This window comes from Condylura cristata, unplaced genomic scaffold (genome assembly GCF_000260355.1).
Source record: "Condylura cristata isolate star-nosed mole 26May11 unplaced genomic scaffold, ConCri1.0 scaffold00015, whole genome shotgun sequence".
Classification (NCBI taxonomy): Eukaryota; Metazoa; Chordata; class Mammalia; order Eulipotyphla; family Talpidae; genus Condylura; species Condylura cristata.
This window is the reverse complement of record NW_004567116.1, coordinates 45,695,779-45,715,638: the sequence shown is the minus strand read 5'-3', so window position 1 is coordinate 45,715,638 and position 19,860 is coordinate 45,695,779. Positions and strand designations below refer to the sequence as shown.

Below are 19,860 nucleotides of genomic sequence, written 5' to 3'. Positions count from 1 at the left end.
CTCTCTATGGTATCCATTTTTTTTTTTCTTTTGACTTTCATTTCACATCTCTTGCCTGGGAAGCTTAGATGTGGTAAGCATGGTGTCCATTTCTCTCCCTCTTGTTTTAAACTTCTTCAGTTTTTGGAAAGCAAAGGCAATTCTAGGAAAAGAGAACAATTTATTCAGAGGTATGGTGTGTGTGTGTGTGTGTGTGTGTGTGTGTGTGTGTGTGGGCATGGACCACATGCCTACAGGTGTCTTCTTGTGCTCTTTCTTCAAGTATAATCACAAAGGATTATGAGAACTGGCAGGTCTCTGTAACCCTGGTGACTATTTTTCACCTTAGCAAAACCTGACCTAAGAAGCCATTGGCTGAGCGTGGCAGCAGAGACAGGGCTAAGGGCCCAATATTCATTCCCCAGGCTGATGGAAAGTAAATAATGTGGTTCTAAAATTAAAAGAAAGTGGTCAGAGACTTTTCCCAACCTTACTTGATGGCTTCTGGCCAAAGCAGTGTCATGGAGGGTGTTGTGTGATAATGGTACAAAAGGGGCTTATGGAGGAGGATGAAACAAACATACTCCCTGATAAAAGATGGGAGGAAGATATGGAGAATAGCCCTGAATTCTCACCAAAGGCCAGTTTCAGAGGGGAGCAGTAGGGATTGCAATCTATGCTTAAGCCAAGGGCAGTAGTGGAATGTGGGAACAGGACCACGACTTGGAAAGGGAGCTTCATTTAAGACTGATGAAAAGAGACCAGGGTCTCAGACAAGCAGTCCACACATCAGCAGTAGTCCCACAGGCTGTGACCTGACACCTTCACATTAGCTCACTTGAGACAGTGAGATCGGAAGACTGCTGGAAGACTGCTGCCGGAAGAGGGCTGTGGGGTGGGGCTGGGCAGGGTAGGGAGAAGGCAGAGACCAGGCCAAGTAATCAGCAGCAAGGTGATGGTGTGATGCGTTTCACAGATGAGTTAGATGAATCAGTTTCAATAGTCTTGGCTATTATTTCTTGAGCTCAGAAGTTCACTATGTAGACAGTGGTTACACTTGACAGGACGGTGATTTACTAGAGCCTGACTTATATACATATATAAGATATTGTACCATTTACAATATCTTAAGCTAAGTTGCTTTGAATGGGACTTCCTTACCAGCCCTGTGAAGTCTACAAGTTGTAATTTGAAACTTACTAGGGTGGAAAATGAAGACTGCTTAAATCCAATGTGTGCGTGTGTTATGTGTGTGTGGTGGGGGGAGGTCCCACAGAATGAGAACTGTGGATTTTCTTTTTGATTAACTGTTGTAACACTATCCTTCTGGTGATGGATGAGGACATTTTCTATTTTTAGACATCATTAGGCACCATAGCTCTTGCAATACAACTTTGATGCTCTATGAATTCTGCCATTTTGCTGGCACTGAGATGGATCTTGGGCCCACCACTCCATTGGAACTATTGACTCCATCCATACTAATTTTTGCTACAGATCTTACAAAGAGTGTGCTTCTGGACATTTGGGTCATATTTTATTTTAAAGCTGTATATTCAGTTCCCATGAAGTGTTTTTAGAAGCCCATGGATCACCCTTGTCTATCTTGTACATGTCATGGCTTCATTATCTTCCTGACCCTATCTCCTCTTCCTTGCTGGCCTTCTTCCAGTTCTTCCAACATTTGGAAATTGCCAGGGACTTTTACTCCCGAATCTGCAGTGACTGCCATCCTGCCTTTCTGCTGCTCTTCTCTCCTTTTATTCAACCACTTTGGGAGAGGGGAACTGAAACTTTATTTTTTTTTGCATTTCAATTTCCTTACCTGAGAAAATGGAGAGTATTCCCCCCACATGTCACTCCACATATTGTTGGGTAGTTCATGGAGGAAATGAATTAAATGTTGAGGCTGTTGTAGTGGTTGATTAATTTGGCAAGTGTATGTATTTGACATTCGTGTGTGTGTGTGTGTGTGTGTGTGTGTACATGGTTTCTACACACAGAAGCTGTTAGGATTGTGAAGCCCTTTCTCTCGTTTTGGTCCATTTCTTTATCTGGTGATCACCTCTGCCTTACAAGCTGTACACTCCTTACTCTCCCTTTCCCCTCTCCTCCCAGCTCCAAGCCCCACCCTGTGCCCCTTTGGTTTCTGCCTGCCTGTTCTTCTTCACTCCCCATTCTCACCCTCTCTCTAGGGAAGGGGATGGTGAAGAGTGTGAACTTTGTAAAGATGTCTCTCCATTCCCTGATGTACACATTTGATGAATGGAATATGAAGGAGATCTGGAGAGAGGAACCTGGCTTGTTATCTGCTGGAGATTTGGGGGAAAGTCAGACATGTTTTAACCAGTTGTGAATGTGGCAGAGAGGACACGTGACGTCATCAGCCATCATAAACACAATGGCTGAAGGACAGAAAAGACTGGGTGGGAGGTGAGCAGCTGGAGTCAAGAGAGAGTTCCTTTAGTTCTGAAGACCTGCTGATGAAAATGATGAGACCAAAACCTAGAAAATATGGTGAGATGTTGCTACCAATAGTGTTGTAAAGTAGAGCTCCTTCTGTCTAAGGCAGCCAAAACAGAATGACAAGAATATAACCATGTGAAAAACTAAAACCCCATTGTTATGCAAAGAGATTTTAAAGTCCAGGTCAGTGTTGGTGCAAATCAAAAGTATTGTGATATTTTCAGAAAGGAATTTGGGGAGAAGCAAATGGATGTCAAGCCATGGCAGAAACTTTCAATGCTACCACTGAGCCACTTTCTTCTTAATAAAAGCTTTCTTAAGAAAGCACCATAGGAAATAGAGCCATGAGTCTTGTTAATGGTGAAAAGAACTTTTGCTACTCCAGAAACTTGGTGTCTATTGAATTTCTTTCAGAGTGGTGAAAAGTGATTAATTATATTGTTAGCAGAATATTATTCAACAATTGTTTAATTTATCTAAATGACTTTATGATGAGTACAATCCAGGATAGAACTTCACAGCAGGAAAACATTAATAACCCCACGACAATTGTGAAGGCTATGGTGTCACTGCAATGTTTCTTAATTTCCTCTCACTTCTCACTTTAGTAAAACATGGTGTTTCTCTCTCAGCATCTAGCCTGCCTTGCTTTTCATTAATAATGACACTAACACTGTGTGTTTCCATGCTCCAGCTCTGAGCTTAGCACCCACCCACTGAGGCGCTAAGCATTCCCATGAGGTAGATGGGGGTTTTAATCCCATTTGAAAACAGATTCAGACAGTTTAGGTAACCTTCTGAATCTGAGATCCTAATTTCTAAGCATCCTAACACCAAGACCTGTCTCCTTGTCAGGCTCTGCTGACTTTGTTAGCTGTGTCATTGCGACTCTCCTGTATTATTCTACTAGTGGGGTAGAATAATGTCACCACTGCTGACATTTTGGGTGGGAGAGACTTTGCTGTTGGAGCTGCCTTACGCATCTAGAATATTTAATAACATCCCTGGCCTCTGTACACCGTGCAGTGAGCATTCCTCTAGGGTCACAATCAAAAATACCCCTGTTAACAGATGTCCCTGGAGGAGCAAAATTGCTGCGAGTTGAGCACCTTTATGCTAGCCAAATATATAAGCAGTGTCTCTAAGGTGCCTGGCATGGTCACATACATGATTTTATTTATTTATTTTTTTTACAAAGGCCTGAGTTTAGTTATTGCTATTATCCTCCTGGTCATAGGTGAAAGGTAAGAAAGCTGAGGGAGAAGATTGTATCATCCATGTAGTTACATCTTATCTCTGCTAACTTACCAGCCCTGGCCCAGTTGCTAAACTGTCTTGAAATGTAGTCTCGCCATTGGTGAAGATGGAAAACTATCACAAAGGGGCATCCTGGGGATGTGACATAAACAATGCATGAATGTCCACCGAGGAAAGACAGGGGCTGGGGGTGTGTGCGGGGGGCGGTTAGTTCTTAGCACTAGGCAGCCAAGGTTTGGCAGCTTGGCATTATGTCAGGTTCCAAATGATCCTGTTATCCAGGATGTGAATACCCTGGGCTTGGTTCCTCTGCTGTAGGCTCCAGATTGCCCTTTCTCTAGTTCTCTTCCCCACAAGGCTTCCAGTCTGAGCACATGTGAGTCTGAGGCCAGGCACTGCACTATAGAAGTAGTGTCCATAAAAAAAGTAATTATAACAAAGTAAAACCAAAATCAACAGACAGCTATAAGCCAGAGACACTCTGCAGGGGAGGAGGAGGGAGAAGGCTCAAAATAGGGGAGGAAAGAGCACAAGCAACTATGGTGATGGCACCTGGGTGAATTGGTGGTGGGAATTTCACCCGGAGTACACCTGAGATGATAAAGCATACATTGGTGAAAATGAAGAATGGGGGCTCTCCCTGGCGGTGCAGCAGGTTAAAGCACAGCACTAAGAAGCTAACCACTTCAGCATGAGCTCTATCCCCCAGCCCAGCCTGGGCAGACCTCTCCTGACCTCCCGCTGCTCCCCTCAGCAGTGTTCTTTGTCTGCCTGTTCTGCTTCCCACTCTGTCTCTGGTAAATCCTCTCACCACCCCTGCACCTCTCTCCTGTACCCCAGTTCTGTATGCATAAATAAATAAATCTTAAAAAAAATGAAGTATGATGTTAAAAATATACAAAATAATAAGAAGTAAATAAAACTAACAAAAAAAGGTAGTGTCCATTATTGTCTTGCAAGGACTGAATATATTGTAGCTTTCTACTGCTTCCTACTAGAAGCTCTCTTGTTTCGCTATATAGTTGCCTGTAGAGACTTCTTTTTAAAGGAGACTTTATTTTTCACACCAGAAATGTTATATTGATAATACACTTATCATTGCATTTTGTACAGACTGGGGATCTTAACCTCCTTGGTAATGATTCCACCTTACACTGCATATTCCTGGTTTCCTATCTCAGCAGGGCATTCCCTTGTGCATATGCTTTGTTATCTTCCTCCATCCTCCCAGTGACTGTCAGTGTCCTAACAAGATGAAAGTGGGGAGCAGAACAGGTGAATTGACTGAAATACACTGCTGGTACCAGTGGGTGAGACAGGAGAGGTCTGCTGCACCATGAAGTTCAGCAGCCTGGCTGGGGATGGAACTCATGCTGCAGTGGCTGCTGATAGCTTCCTAGTACTGCCCTTAACCCCTGGGCCACCAAGGAGTCCAACTTTCAAGCATGAGTCTTTGTCTCTGACAGGAAGGAACTTTTCCTGCCCCTTCTACTTCATGAGGGAAAGAAGCTGCTTCACCTATTATATTTAGTCTCCTGTATCTCCAGCCTCCCTCTCACTTTTCCCTCTCAGTCTAGAATTCAATCTTTAGCATGTCTTAACAAGTAAGAAAGAGGAAACATAAAGACCATGTTTTCTACTATTTACTCAAAGAGTGACCAAACGTTCTTTTGTAAGATCAGCAATGACTATAATAAGTCCTTTCCCCAATGAGGTCAAAATCATGTAGGATGATATACAAAATGTTTGGTGTTATAGGGGATTGTGGAAATGATATAGGAAAATATTCAGAGTACTAGAGAATTTAATTGCTAAGTGAATGGTAAAGACAGCTTTTTCCCTCACATTTTTTTAAAAAAGATTTGTTTATTTATCAATATAGAACTGGGGTACAGGCCAGAGGTGCAGGGGCAGTGAGAGGATTCACCAGAGACAGAGTGGGGAGCCTCACAGACAGATCAACACAGTACACTACTGAGGGGAGCAGCAGGAGGGCCAGGAGAGGTCTGCCCATCATGTGGATCAGCTCCTAGGGCAGGTGGGGATCGAACTCATGCTGACGTGGCTTTAGCTTCTCAGTGCTGTGCTTTAACCCCCTGTGTCACCAGGGAGGGTCTCACTTTTAATGGGTGGTATTACTAGAAACATTCTAAATTGAAAAAAAAGAAAACATAGTTGTCTTCTATTAGAATGTGATGGCAAAGAGGAGGGACAAGAAGGAGGTTGAGAGAGTATACAGACATTTGTCTGGATTCCTGGCAAGTGGCTCAAGATCCACTATTACCTATAATAAATGTTATTGGCTGATATGGTGAAGTCCTAACCCCAAGAATCTCAGAATGTGACCTTAATCAGCTACAGGGTTTTTGTAGAGGTAATCAAATTAAAATAGGTGACTGGGGTGGGCTCTCTTTATATGGATGGAGTTCTTATAAAAAGAGGAAATTTGGACACAGATATGGGCATAGACAAAGGGTAGATGATTAAAAAATATAAAGAGAAGACATTTATTACTAGAGTGATGCAACCATAAGCCAAGGAGAGTCTACAAACCTTAGAAGCTTGAAGGAAAGAGGCAAGGAAAGAGCCTTCTCTGGCTCCATCACAGAGAGGGGCCCTATAGACCCCTTGACTACAGATCTCTCCCCTCCAGAAGAGTGAGACTATAAAATTCTGTGAAGTCACCCAGTTTGCGGTACAGCAGCCCCAGGAAGTAATCAATAAATAAAGTAGTAAAAGAAGCAACAAAAATTTACCCTACTTATTGTACCAGGCAAAGTTTTTTCTAGACTTAAACCAGATCCATGTAACTATATCACATTAATTTTATTGTACTTCAAAGAATACGAAGAAAAAGACTCTGAAGAGATGTCAAGAAGCTGTCTCCAGTTTGAGGGTGGACTTGGCAGACCAAAAGCAGCTCCGTGTGATCCAGATGTGGCCACATGAGGTAGGAACATCTGGTGGAGCCGTGAAGCCTATAACTTGTTACAGCTCTGAGGCTAGAGTTGAATGACATCACATGCAGATCCACTCAGCTGCAATTGCTCCACATATGGGCTAGGAACATCCTGTCCCAGGAGTGCGTGAGGAGCCTGCACCTCATTAAGAGGTAGATCCAGTGGCCACCTTGGCACCCCATGGTGACAGGAAGCAGGCACACATGTGTGTTCTTAAGATAGTGCTGCTTCCTGTCTCACATGTGTTTGGTCTGCATGGCCTGGCTTTTCATTAGGTTCCCACTCACATGTAGCTTAGTGTGGAGCTTTACAGGGATGTCCACTTGGCTTAGCTGGGGCCAGGGTCTCCTTTTGACTAGATATCAAGCTTTTGAGTACAGTTCTCTGCAAGTCCTGCTCAGTGCTGTACCACCAGGCCCCACTTATGTCTGAAATACAGGAACACTATAATATGCATGAATTACCAAACCTCCCTGCTTTTGGCAAACTTTGCAACCAAATTCTCTGCAAGTTCCAGTCACTGTGCCAAGAAGAATCCTTGGAATTAGTTGCTGCCTTTTATGTCTCCCTTGATTTTTCCTACTACTTCTTCCTCCAACACATTTCCAAATCCAAGTCCCATTTGGCTCTAAGTCTTTGCAATGAAGCACAGACCACAAGTAAGAGAAAGCTAGCAGGGGAAGAGTGATAATTTCTCTTTGCATCACTTTCCCTCAGAGGATTCCCTAGTGTAAAGATTCTCCTTTGGGAAAAGAAAGTGCAAGGTGGACATCAGTTTTCCCCAGCATCGAGGGACGTTTCCCAGGGGCCCCACTTGGTAATCACTGGGGAAGTCAGCAAGACTAGAGCACCCAGGGACAGCTAGAGGAGTGGGAACTCACAGCAAAGAGCATGTGGACCGAGGCGGATTACAGTCTCATTGACCGTGAACACCCCGAGCAGACATGCTAGCAGGTGGATTGCCCCTTTGGCCAGAGGACTCACTAGTCAGTTTGGTCCAGGTTGGGTCCCCATCTGATAGTTTGGCCAGACTATAGATTCCCTCTTATGTCCCACCTGGACATTACCCAGCTTTGCCCAGCTGCCCAGTATAACCTTCAGTCTCACCCAACCAGGAAGCCTGGCAGAGGCCCTGAACAGTCTCAATCAATCTTACTTCTTGGGCATAGAACAAAACCAGCAGACTCATCTAACTAAAAGCAGTTGTGGCTTCTCTGAGTCAGGGGAGGTACCAACCGTACCAGTCTCAGACTCCATCCAAATCAAGTCCCCGGTCGATTGCTGAGCATAACCTGAAGACCCACTAATCAGGGAGACTGAATTGCAACCCTGCCCAAAGCCAATGACCTGTGCCTCTGTGTTACCTGTGGCCCTGCCCAGCTCTGGTGCTCAGCCTGTGGTCCTTCCTGATCACACAGTTCTGCTAGTTACATTTTATGAGGTTGGCATTGCCTGAATACTAAAACCAGATAAGAATACTATAAGAAAAGAATATTGTAGGCCACTATCATCCATGAATATAGATGCAAAAATCTTCAAAAATCTTAGCAAACCAAATTAGACAAGAATCATATATCATCACCAAACAACATTTATTCCAGGGATGCGAGAATGCTTCACCATGTAACTCAGTCAATGTGATATACCACATCAACCAGATGAAGGACAAAAATCATTTGATATTCTTTTTTAAAAAATAATTTATTTTTATTTATTTATGCACATAAAAACTGGGGTACAGGCCAGAGATGCAGGGGGTGAGAGGATTGACCAGAGATAGTGGGTAACAGAAGAGGTGGATTGGCTGATATACACTGCTGAAGGGAGCAGCAGGTGAATGAATGTCAGGAGAGGTGGGTCACCTCTCTGGTCCAGGATCGAAGTTATGCTGTAGTGGCTGGTGATAGCTTCAAAGCACTGAGACTTTAACCCCTGTACCATCAGGGAGACCCCATCTGATATTCTTAATAGGTATAGAAAAAGCTTTTGACAAAACTCAACATTTAATCATGATGAAAATTTTTAAAAATTTAGTACAAAAGGAATATACATCAATGGAAAAGACTGTATATGACAAAGCCAATAGTGGAAAATTGAGAGATTTTCCTTTAAGATAGGAATAAAATAAGAATTGCCCTCTTTCACCACTACTATTCAACATTGCCTTAGAAGTTCTTGCCATAGCAATTAAGCAATAAGAAGAAATAGAAGACATCCAGATCAGAAAGGAAATGAAATTGACTCTTTTGGCAGATGACATGATCTTATCTATAGAAAATCCTAAAAGAGTCCACTGAAAAGCAGTTAGAACTAATAAATAAGTTCAACAGAATGATAGGCTGCAAAATCAATATGCAAAGATGATTTGTGTTTCTATACAGTAACAATGATCTATCTGAAAGACAAATAAGGTAATAGTCCAATTTACAGTAGCATCAAAAATAATAAAATAATTAGGAATAAATTTAAGCAAGGATATGAAAGTCATGAACAGTGAATTATAAAACACTGATGAAAGAAATTTGAGGAGACACAAATAAATGGAAAGATATCCTGTATTCAGGGATCATTTGTTGAAATCTATCTACTGCTCAAAGCAATCTACAGATTTAACATAATTCCTCCAAAATTCCAATGGGATTTTTACAGAAATAGAAGAACAAACAAAATTTGTATGGAACTATGAGTCCCTGAATAGTCAAAACAAGTTTTAAAAAGGAAAAACAAAGAAGCTAGAGTCATCAAAACAATATATTGTTGGCATAAAACATCACATTGTATACTTTCAAATTACACCATAGTATATGTCATTTATATTCCAATAAAGCTGGAGAAAAATGTCAGGTCACCTTGTGGAAAGAAGGACCTTGTAATAACTCTAAACAATGTGTGCCAAACTGCCATCTTTATCATGCCTTCAGGCCAACGCTACTGGGTTTTGGACACATGATATTGTTACAGGTTAAGCCCTCTATGAAACGGGTTGCCTGGCTGTGGGTCCTCACTGGTGACTTATAGTACTACTTGACTGCAGGCACACACAAAAGGTTAACAAAGGGTTTATTTATGAAAGGAGGGGAAATAAAAAAATGAATATTTCAGGGACGAGGAGAGAGGGATGAATTGGTAATGTATCCTACCAGTTCTACCAACCTGGAATCCCAACAGCACACTGAGAGCCCGCAAAAGCCAAGAGCCAAAACCAAGAAAGCTGCAAGGCCCAGGTGTCTGGTTTTATAACAAACTTGGCTATCTAACTCCACCCTCGGGTCCCAGCAATCCTCCCTTCAGTGATGATGGGATGTAGTTTCCTGTGTCTTGATGGCTTTAGTCTGGAAAGGGGGGGTGGGTGGAATCCACAAAACCTGTGGAATTCCCCCAGGGCATTCTTTCCCCCTAACAATATCAGATTTCTTCCAGAGTGTGGAAGAAGGAATTTGGAGAAAACTTGGAGACAGAGGACATTTCCAGTGAGGGAAACTGCCCATTGAAGGGATTTGTTCACATAGTGTTAATTCAGTTGCTCACTCAAACACCATTTATGTATTTCCTATTGTGACTATTGTGTACAGAGATGAATATACAGTGATACAGTGCAGGTCCTGACTTCAAGTAAGTGACTCACAGGGTAGATAGACAATGGCATGGAACGAGGCTCTGTGATAGGTGCTGGCTCTAGGGCACAAATCAGGTCTGAGGTAAACAAGAGGTGATTGCAGTTCCGCTGAGATGGAACCAGGTGGTTCTAGTGAGCTGTATTTTCTTTCTTTTAGTTCACACATTTGGGAAAAGTGGGCATGGAAATGTGCAGAATTCCTCCCCAGCAGAGCTTCTGGTTTTCTTCTAGCAACATCAGCAGTATGTGAGGAAAATGTCATATGCCCTGTAGACAAAGGAGGTAAAAACAGATATTTGCAGGCATTGGATGTGCTCTAGGGTTGGCAAATGTGTGGCCAGAGCTACTGCTCACTCTCCAGCCCTGACAGATGTTGCTAATTCAACAGGATATTAGTTCTAGTACTAGTAACTAGTTCTAGTTACTCCCATCTGCCCAGGAAATCTGTTTTTCATTTAGCATGATCCAACACTGGAAGGCCGATTCATACCATTGAAATTCATAAGAATCCTAGTGTATAACACATACTCTTTTTGCTAGTATCCAGTGAGGGACATAAATGTAAATCAGCTTATGTCTGATGGGGAGACTCCCTACTGTTCACCTCCACAGCAGCTATGAGCTCTGAAACAGCATATATGAGCAGGGAATGGAGAAGGAGAACTACTGGAACTTGCATGAACAACTCCAAAATTTGGGAACAACTGTGATGAGCTTTCTTTTCTATCATTTAATTGCTTAATCTCCTATGCTTTATTTACATAAAGTCTTATTATTACTCTTTTAAAGTCACACCCCTACCCTTCAAGCATGTCACTACTTTGGAAAGACATATTTCCCAATAAGGGAACTCAGGCTGAATTTGCCATTCAAGTGAATTTAGAATTAGGGTTTGATATATCAGCTACTGTCATACAAATCAGGGTCACATTGCAGAGCTTACACTGCTGAGGAGATGAGTGCTTACTCTAATGCTATTGCTGTGGAACCAAAGGAGGGGGTGCTGTTTTTTTTTGTTGTTTGTTTTTTGTTTTTTTTAATAATCTTTCCAAGGTTTTGAAGCTTTGATCTTGGGAATCATCACTGGTTCTATGCAGAAAAACAGACCTTCTGGTATATCTGCTCCCATTCACTTAGAAGTTCCAAAGTGCATTGTGGAAATGGGAAGATGATCTCTTTTTGTGGTCCTGAGAAGGAGTGCCACATCAAGCCTGGTTCTAGCACCTGTTACCTTAGTGACCAGCACCCCAAATCTCCCCTTCCTCTTTTTTTAGGATCTATATTGGTCATCAGCTTTTCCTTTTAAGACATTTTCTTGAAGTATGGGTATTAGGAGTTGAATATTTGTATCCTCCCACAAACTATTGAAATCATAATCCTCAATGTGAAAGTATTAGGAAGTGAGCCTTTGACAGATGATTGAGCCATACAGGTGGAGCCCTTATGAGCATGATTAGTGCCCTTCTCAGAAAAAGGCCAGACCCCAGGCACACTCTGTCTTCTCCATAGAGACACAGAAAGATGAGTGTGAGCCAGGAAGAGAGAACTCACCAAACACCTGATCATGCTCAAACCTGATCTAAAACTTCTCAGCTTCCAGAACTGTGTGACATAAATGTTGTTTTAGAAACTTGGTTTCTGGCACTTTATAATGGTGACCTAAAATGACTTAGGGCAGGGCTCCTTATTTGTAAGGGAAGTTCCCTTAATGTCAGTTTGTCTTCTGTCCTGCCTGTCTTCATCTAACTGGAGGCTTTCGTTAGTAGTCAAGAGCTCCTTCCCTCTGGTAGGGGTCCTGGCTGTATGGATTAGGTGCCTGAACATTGGGGGCATTTTGGGAGCCCCCCCGGATTCAGAGAGAGTCGAAAATTTCTGCAGTACTTTTAGCAGTATGCCTTTGAGCAGATTCTTAAACCAGAGGCTCATTTTCCTCTTTTGTCAAATGACAACAATAACATCACATAGGGTTGTGGCTGCCTTAGATGACATATTTAGAGACCCAGCATTTTCTAGAGACCCTTTCCCAGTGGTACCTGTTATTCCTATTATTATTGCCCAAAATGGCCTTAAGGGAGATCTGGAGAAGTACCTGAATTTTCTGGTCCCCTCTTTTCTCCTCACCCAGTGAGGAAGGATTTTGGATGCCTCATGATTTTCGTTGCAGGATTTAGAAGGTCACTGGGAGCTCTGGCACTGAAAACACCCCACCCCCACAATGACTCGGAATCCGTGACTAACTGGACCCTTCACAGGGCTGTTTGGTAAAGGAGCAACGGAGGCAGGCGTGAGCCCAGACTCCAGCAGACAAAACAAAACCGGCACAAAAGACCCGAACAGCGGCACAGGAGTGCAAGTCTCCCGGGAGCCTCTACTGTCCAGTCGCTCCTGGAGGGAAGCAGGTCTCCCTCTGTGGGCGGCTGGTGGGTGGTCAGCTTGTGCCTGGGGAGCCCGGGACACCCCAGCCCTGGCGGCAGAGTGCCGGCTCAGAATCGCATCTCTTAATCAATTCTGCCCATAACAAAAGGATTTCAATGCATGGCAGGGGTTCAAGTGGCACTGAGAAACTCGGGACACATTTGAACAGCAGCCTAGAACTCGGACGGAATCTGAATCACCTTGGCACAGGCCCGGGTCATGGGTTACTGCCAGAACATTGTATGAAAAGCCATTCTTGTCCGCACAAAGGCACGAGGAAACAGGAAGCGCTGTTGCATGACTGTAAGGACCGGCTTCTCTCTGAGCAGCGCACAATTCAGCGGGGGAGGGCCTTACCCTGGCCCAAGAGCTAGCTGGAAAGATGCGGAAAATGGGGAGAGCATCACAGCTATTACCACAGCGACCAAGACCTCGAACTGCCACATGGCGCCGGGCACAGACCTGAGCTGACCTGTCTTGAATTCTGCTTTTGCCTTTTCCGGGAGGCGCCAGTAGCAGCCTCTGGGCTGTCTGGGGCCACAGCCCCTCCGCCTCCAGAAGGACTGCCCCCAACCCTGCTCAACAGCACTGACTTTTCTTTTCTCTTGGTTGCTAATCTTCCCGAGGTGGAGGCAGGCCCAGACCTATTCTTTGGGTGAGGCCGGGAAGAATAGGGCCATTTATATCTTTGCTCAGATAACTGGAAAATCCTTTTATCCTGCTTCACTGAAAACCATCTCTGAGCAAAACTTGGGGGACTCCAAAGGCCTGAAGAGCCCTCTAGTGGTGATAGGTGAATATGACTTCGTCTTGGTTGGTACCTGCATCCGCAGAAGCAAAAATAGACAGGGCTGAGTTACCCAATTGAGCTTTGTGCCTGCCTGAGTGTCCGTCCATGCAGTTCCCCCTTCCCCACACTGTTTCTGCTTGAAAAGAGGCCTGCAGAGTGATGCGAGATGAAAACGAGGACTTCTGCAGACCTAATGTTACGAAGGTCTGGTTTCCCTTCTCGGCTCTGGACTTTACCCTCGGCAGTTAGTTGAGGGAAATGTGAGTGAAAGTGATATGCTTCACTGCTGGGGTTGGCACCGTAAAACTTCCGCTCTGATCCTTCATTTTTTTTTTTTTAAAGATTTATTTATTTGTGAATACAGAACACTGGGGTACAAGCCAGATATGCGGAGGGTGAGAGGATTCACCAGAGACAGAGAGGGGAGCAGAACAGGCAGATCTACGAAGTACACCGCTGAGGGGAGCAGCGGGTGGGTCAGGAGAGGTCTGCCATGCCATGTGGATCTCCTTCGGGGCAGGTGGGAATCAAACTCATGCAGAAGTGGTTTAAGCTTCTTAGTGCAGTGCTTTAACCCGCTGCACCACCAGGGAGGGCCCTGATCCTTCATGTTTTAACCCCTTTTGTGGTTTGGTATAAGAACAAGGCATGACAGTCTTGAAATTCATGCATTGAATTTACAATCACAAAATAGAAGGAAACTGATTCTTTAAGTCATCATTTAGGGAGAGCAGTCAGTCAATGCAAAATCTCTTGGATTTTACAAGAGCAAGAAGTAAACTTCTGCCGCATTTGCATCATTACACATCTTCACACTTGTATGTTGCAGCTGTTAGAATCCCCTGAACCTATATAGCTGTTTGGGACAACAGTGGGAGTTAGAGAGCTTTTTCATGAAGCTGTATCTGAGGGCTTCTCATCCGCACAGTTCCCTTCTATGATACAGGCTCTGTGTGTGTGTGTGTGTGTGTGTGTGTGCGCACGCGCGCGTATGTTCTCCTGGCAATGTTTTCATATAGTATATTTTGTGAAAACTTCAAAAATGAGATGTTTGGGTCCTCCCTGGTGGCGCAGCGGGCTCAAGCACAGTACTGCAAGCGAGCCGCAGAGGCTTCAGTGCGAGTTTGATCCACAGGATGTGACAGACCTCTCCTGTCTCCCCTGCAGCTCCCCTCAGCAGTGTAGTTCATCAGTCTACCTGTTCTGTTCCCCACTCTGTCTGTGATGGATCCTCTCACCGCCCCTGCACCTCTGGCCTGTACCCTACTTCTGTAAGCATAAATGAATGAATGAATAAATGAAACTTAGAAACATGAGATGGTTTTAGGTGTATGCAAGTGGTTTGGATGGCTGTCTCCAACCTCTCCCTTCATACTCCACTGTTGTGTTGGAAGCTGTTGGAGAGAACATGAGAATTTTGGGGAGCCAGCTAATGGGAAATTAAGTGGGGGAACATGGATATATTTACTTTGAATTTAGTGGGTATATTTATGTGGTTTTCTATCTCTTCCATGAGAGATGAGTTATTGCTAGCTTTTCAATGTGGGAATGGGTTCCAAGAACCCTCACATGCTCACTTTATAGTTAAGAGAGGCTGCACAGTCAGAGGTCGTTCTGTTCTAAAATGCTTGGTCCAGGAAATGGGAGCAGTAGAGCAAAAGCAGGGTTTGAAATGAATAGAGTCAGATATATTTTATAAAAATTTCTTCTAATCCATGAGGTGTATAGAATTATAGCTAGAGTCTTTAGTTCTCTTTGATGCTTTGTCAAAATTCAATTTTTCTCCCTTCAGAGAAAAATTTACTTAAGTAACTTCTAAAAAGCATATGTAATTCTAAGCACACTTTATATCTCCTTTTGTGGATGGGAGAAGCTTAATTGATAAAGTTTTAATATAGCATTTAGCATTTAAATGGCATTTCTGAAAGATGTTTTGATGCAATAAAAGGGACTTCACCTTCTTCTGTTTTGACTTTGTATTGCCAACTTTAAATTAAGTTATTTTCAAAGAACTGAGAGAAAATCGAGATAAAAGCAATAGGCAACCAAATAAAAATAACAAATGAGGAAAATAAATACAACAATTTTAGAACAGAGGACCAAAATGATGGTTACCATTACTATAAGTGAAGGGAGAAGGGAGAAGTGTCACTGGGTCAAACAGGTCAGTGGTATATAGAGGATAGAATTGAACTTTCAGGAATGCATTGAATGCAGATTTGTAGTGATCTACCTCTGAAACTTAATGTTGAAATGCAATGTTCAATAAAAGATGAACAAAACAGTGAGGTGAAACAGAATTTTTTCCAGGTCATGTCCAAGAAATAAGTCACAAGAGATCAATCTGAAAGTGGACATAACTGGTAGGCTCTTGGATTATTTGGGAATCCATTTATTGAAGAGGTGTGAATTATTGAGGTGTGAACACATCACAAAATGTTCAATTATTTTTCCGATTTGACACAAAATTCTGACATTGGAAAGATTAACATGAAGCTACAATATACCATGATAGTTAGAATGTGGACAAAAATCTGTTCAATGAGTATAATCAATTCAAGAATGGCGTAAACCTGAGTCACTGCAGAAGGAATCTCAAAATATAAGGTCACACAATGAGAGATATTGATAGAGGCTTCCCCAAATTTGACAGCATTGATAGCGAGTCAAAATTGTACATGATGTTGTCAATAACAGACTTTAAGATAAAAAATACTTTCCAAAAATTTAGGGGAAAAAATCACCTATGCTAGAAGAAAGATTGAATTGTCTGCTCTCCATAGAAAGTAATTTTACAAAATCATTACCATATAAATGGGCAATTAAGGAAAACACAGCTAAACAGGCAGTCTCAAAGAATTATAAAAGCAGTTAATAAAAATGTTAATTTATATTTAGAGTTTTATGATGTTTGTAATATTTGATAGCTTTTACAAATTTGCAAGTGGTTGCATTTTTTTCTATGTGAAATAAATATTTGCTTTGGTGGTTAATTTTATAATTTTGGATTCTTTTCTTAACAGGACTCCTCAACTTGACTTTCATGTCCCCAAAATCCAAATTCACCCTTGGGCCTGGAGCAGGTGGGGAGCCTGAGATGCCTGGGAGGCTGGCTTCAGGGGACACCAGTGTCCTAACCCACCCCACACCCTGAGGGAGGAAAAGAGGTGAGGTGCCCCACACCCTGCCTCCCCCTCGCTGGTCTCAGGTTCGGCCAGCAGCTGTGTTCCACTTTGGCTGCACATAGTTTTCCATTGTTGCCTTAACAAATAACTATTTGTATTTATTGCCTTACCCAGTCCTCATTTATCAGTAGTACCAGTTGGTCACTGTGTTTCCTGTTTTGAGTCTCAAAGTGTTAATGGGATTGGGTTCTTATCCGGAGGCTCTGGGTAGAGGTGGGGACATCTACTTCCCAGCTCATTCAGACAGGCAGAAGCCAGTTCTTGGCATTGTAGGATTGTAGGACATTGTTGGAACCCATTTCCTGGCTGGCCGTCAGCCAGAGCCCACCCTCTGTTTGCATCCTTCTCCTGCGAGCCCTCCACTGTCAGGCCAGCCAAGGCATGGAAATTGTGCGCATTTTGAATACTTCTGGCTTATCCCCTCTCTCTGCCCCCTACCATTTTCCTCTCCTATTACCAGCTGGAGAAAATTGTCTGCTTTTAAATGCCAGTGATGGAGGTTAAGAATAGACAAACTGGAAAGGAGACACCATAAGACCAGAAACTTGCTCACACAATCCCAAGAGCTGGAGGTGGGAGGGGCTCACACAGCTTTTAGCCCAACCATAGGAACTAGGATCCTTAGGCTCTGATGCCTAGATTACAAAGCACAAGATCTAAGAAGGTAGGGACGGTCGGGAGCCCAGACCCTAATATAAAATTATGGAAATTAAACCTACAGTAGACTCTCCAGTCCCTTGCAAATTCTACATTGTTCTCCAAAATCAGCAACAAACATAGGCTCCTAGGGAGTGATCCCCTCCCAAAGGGAAGTCTTTATCAGGGCAGTCTCTGCACCAGCAGGGGGCACCAGGTCCTTGGCCCACCTGTGACCCTGCAGGTGCTTCTTTCCACCCCCTCTCTCCCTTCGTAGGGCAGCAGGCTCCTGCCTGGCAGTGACCTGTACCAGGCTGGGGCTTCTCCTCACTGACCTCTCTCAGCAGAGGCAGCTCTTCCTGCCTGCTTGTGCCTATGCAAGTGTCCTTTACTCCTCTGTCCATTTCCCTAATAGACCTGCTTTTAAATATAACTAATGTATCTGCCTCGTGGAGAAACTCACCAGGGAAACTCACTGCATGCTACTGAAAGGGGGAACTCTGGTGAAACCTTTCCCAGAGTGAACCCAGAGACCCATCATTCTAATCCTATCTACTCCAAAAAAAAATGACATCACTAGTGTGGTTAGACTAGTCCCACCTGCATAATCTCCCTCTTTAAGGGCCAGTGGTGCCTTCTAACCTAACACAATGGGTGGCTTATTATCTTGCCACATTCAGGGATTCTGGGGGTTGGATATATAGAAAATCTAGGGGCCATTTCTAGAAATTCTGCCACAACAGACTGCCTTTCCTGTTCAGTAGCTTGCTCGGTGGCTCCAGGTCTATTCAAGTTCTGCCACCGCTATGGTATGTCTTTTCCTGGCTTTGTGTGACTGGGTGTAGCAAAGTCACCCCTAGCCCTTGGTGTTCATTCATCTCTGGTTTCCTACTATGTCCACATCAGTAGACAGCATCTTTCTGAAGTCCTCTTTACTCTCTCACTTTGAGCATATGAACTCTTTGGGGGTGATTCCAGCGGATAGAGTTGGGAAAATTGTTTGATGAGGTGCTGTAATTCTTGTTTACTCCTCTTACAGTGATGTAAGATTATATCTTAGGCCTAAGGTGATCCAAAGGGAGAGGAAGGGGTTGCACTACTGTGGATGGTAAATGTAAAAATGTGTGTTCCACAGGACTGAGGATGGAATCTAGTGTTGTATCTGGTGGTTTGGGTAGAGAACCAGGGCTGGCCTCAGATTTTTTACATTCAAAACCTGATCCCTTCAAATGTGAATGAGATGCTTAACCTCTCAGAGCTTTAGTTTCTTTCTTTGAAAAATTGGGGTGATGAGATTATCTGGAGGAATAAATGAGTCAGTCTATACAAAATGCTTGACAGGGCCTGCAGGTTGGAAATACCACTATAGTTGCTATTAAGATGATTTGATCTGGAGTTGGCCTAAATACGAGTTCTCTCTCCTACTGATTTTGTAACAGGGTGGTTCCCAGGAAAAGGGGAGGTTCCAGGTTCCCTGCCCCACCCAAAGGAGGGTGGAACTGAGCAGAGAAGAGAGGAATCTGGAGAGGAGACCCAAAAGGAAGGAAGTGGGATGGAGAGCAAGGAGGCCTGAGGGAGGCCATGGAGCAGAAAGACATGTGAAGAAGCGGCTCTTGTTTCTTGGCCCTGGACTGGGTGAACCAGATGTGGGTGAGAGATCAGTGGGGAGGTGACTATGGCAGCATTTATCTTGATTTTGACTTTGCTCTTTCCTCTCAGGCTTGCCTGGCCATTTCTGTCCTTTTCAATGAGTCCCTGCCAGCAGTTGCTTTAGACTTGTGGTGGGCTTCGGGCCTTGCTTTGGGCCCATCCCATTTGGGTAAACTTTTACTCATGAGCAGATGGGTAACTTTGGGTATTTGACCTGGAAACTATATTCTTTATCTTTTCTGTATTGCACATTAATTGTATTAAATTTCCTTTCCATTAAAGGCTTTATATGTTTCGTCTTGATGTGGTGGGTGGTAGAACCTATTCAGAGCAGGCAGGTTTAGGGGTTCAGAGGTCCCCACTCATTGCCCTGTAATAGTTTGACTGTACCGAACTTGGTGAGAGCAAAACAATCATGCCTGATTTAATGTTTTTTTTTCTCTCTGCAGTTTGTTCTCCCTTGTTCTTTGTCCTCCTGTGATTTAATCTTGAGGTCAAGAGTCTGAAAGTCCAGAGGGTATAGATAGGCACAGTCTTCCTTTTCCTCTCACATGACCATAAGGTGAGGCACACTATGGAAATTCTTAGAATGATTCTGTAGTTATTTTGCAGGATCTGAGATTCTGCACATACAGGTGGAATTTGGAAAGAGTGGAATTTGTGTTTTAACATTTACTGTGACCCAATCTCACTCACAGGTAGAGTTTGAAGCTTGGGGCAACGTGAGATCCATGTAAAGTAGTGGAAGCCCTTTCAGTTTGTTCTGCTGTTGCTGGGGCAGTTGTAGGTCTGGGTTATACCCACTATACCAGACTCTGGCTTGGTATTAACATTAGGTGACACAGGTTGGGCCCTATGCACAAGAGCATGGCTAACCTGGAATATGGATTATTTTAAAGGCAATCT

At 43.5% G+C, this 19,860-nt stretch overlaps 1 pseudogene; it reads right to left on the bottom strand.

Moving 5' to 3' along the window:
* Nucleotides 1-1,282: 1,282 nt before the first annotated feature.
* Nucleotides 1,283-1,711, bottom strand: LOC101634002 (annotated as a pseudogene).
* Nucleotides 1,712-19,860: the final 18,149 nt, after the last annotated feature.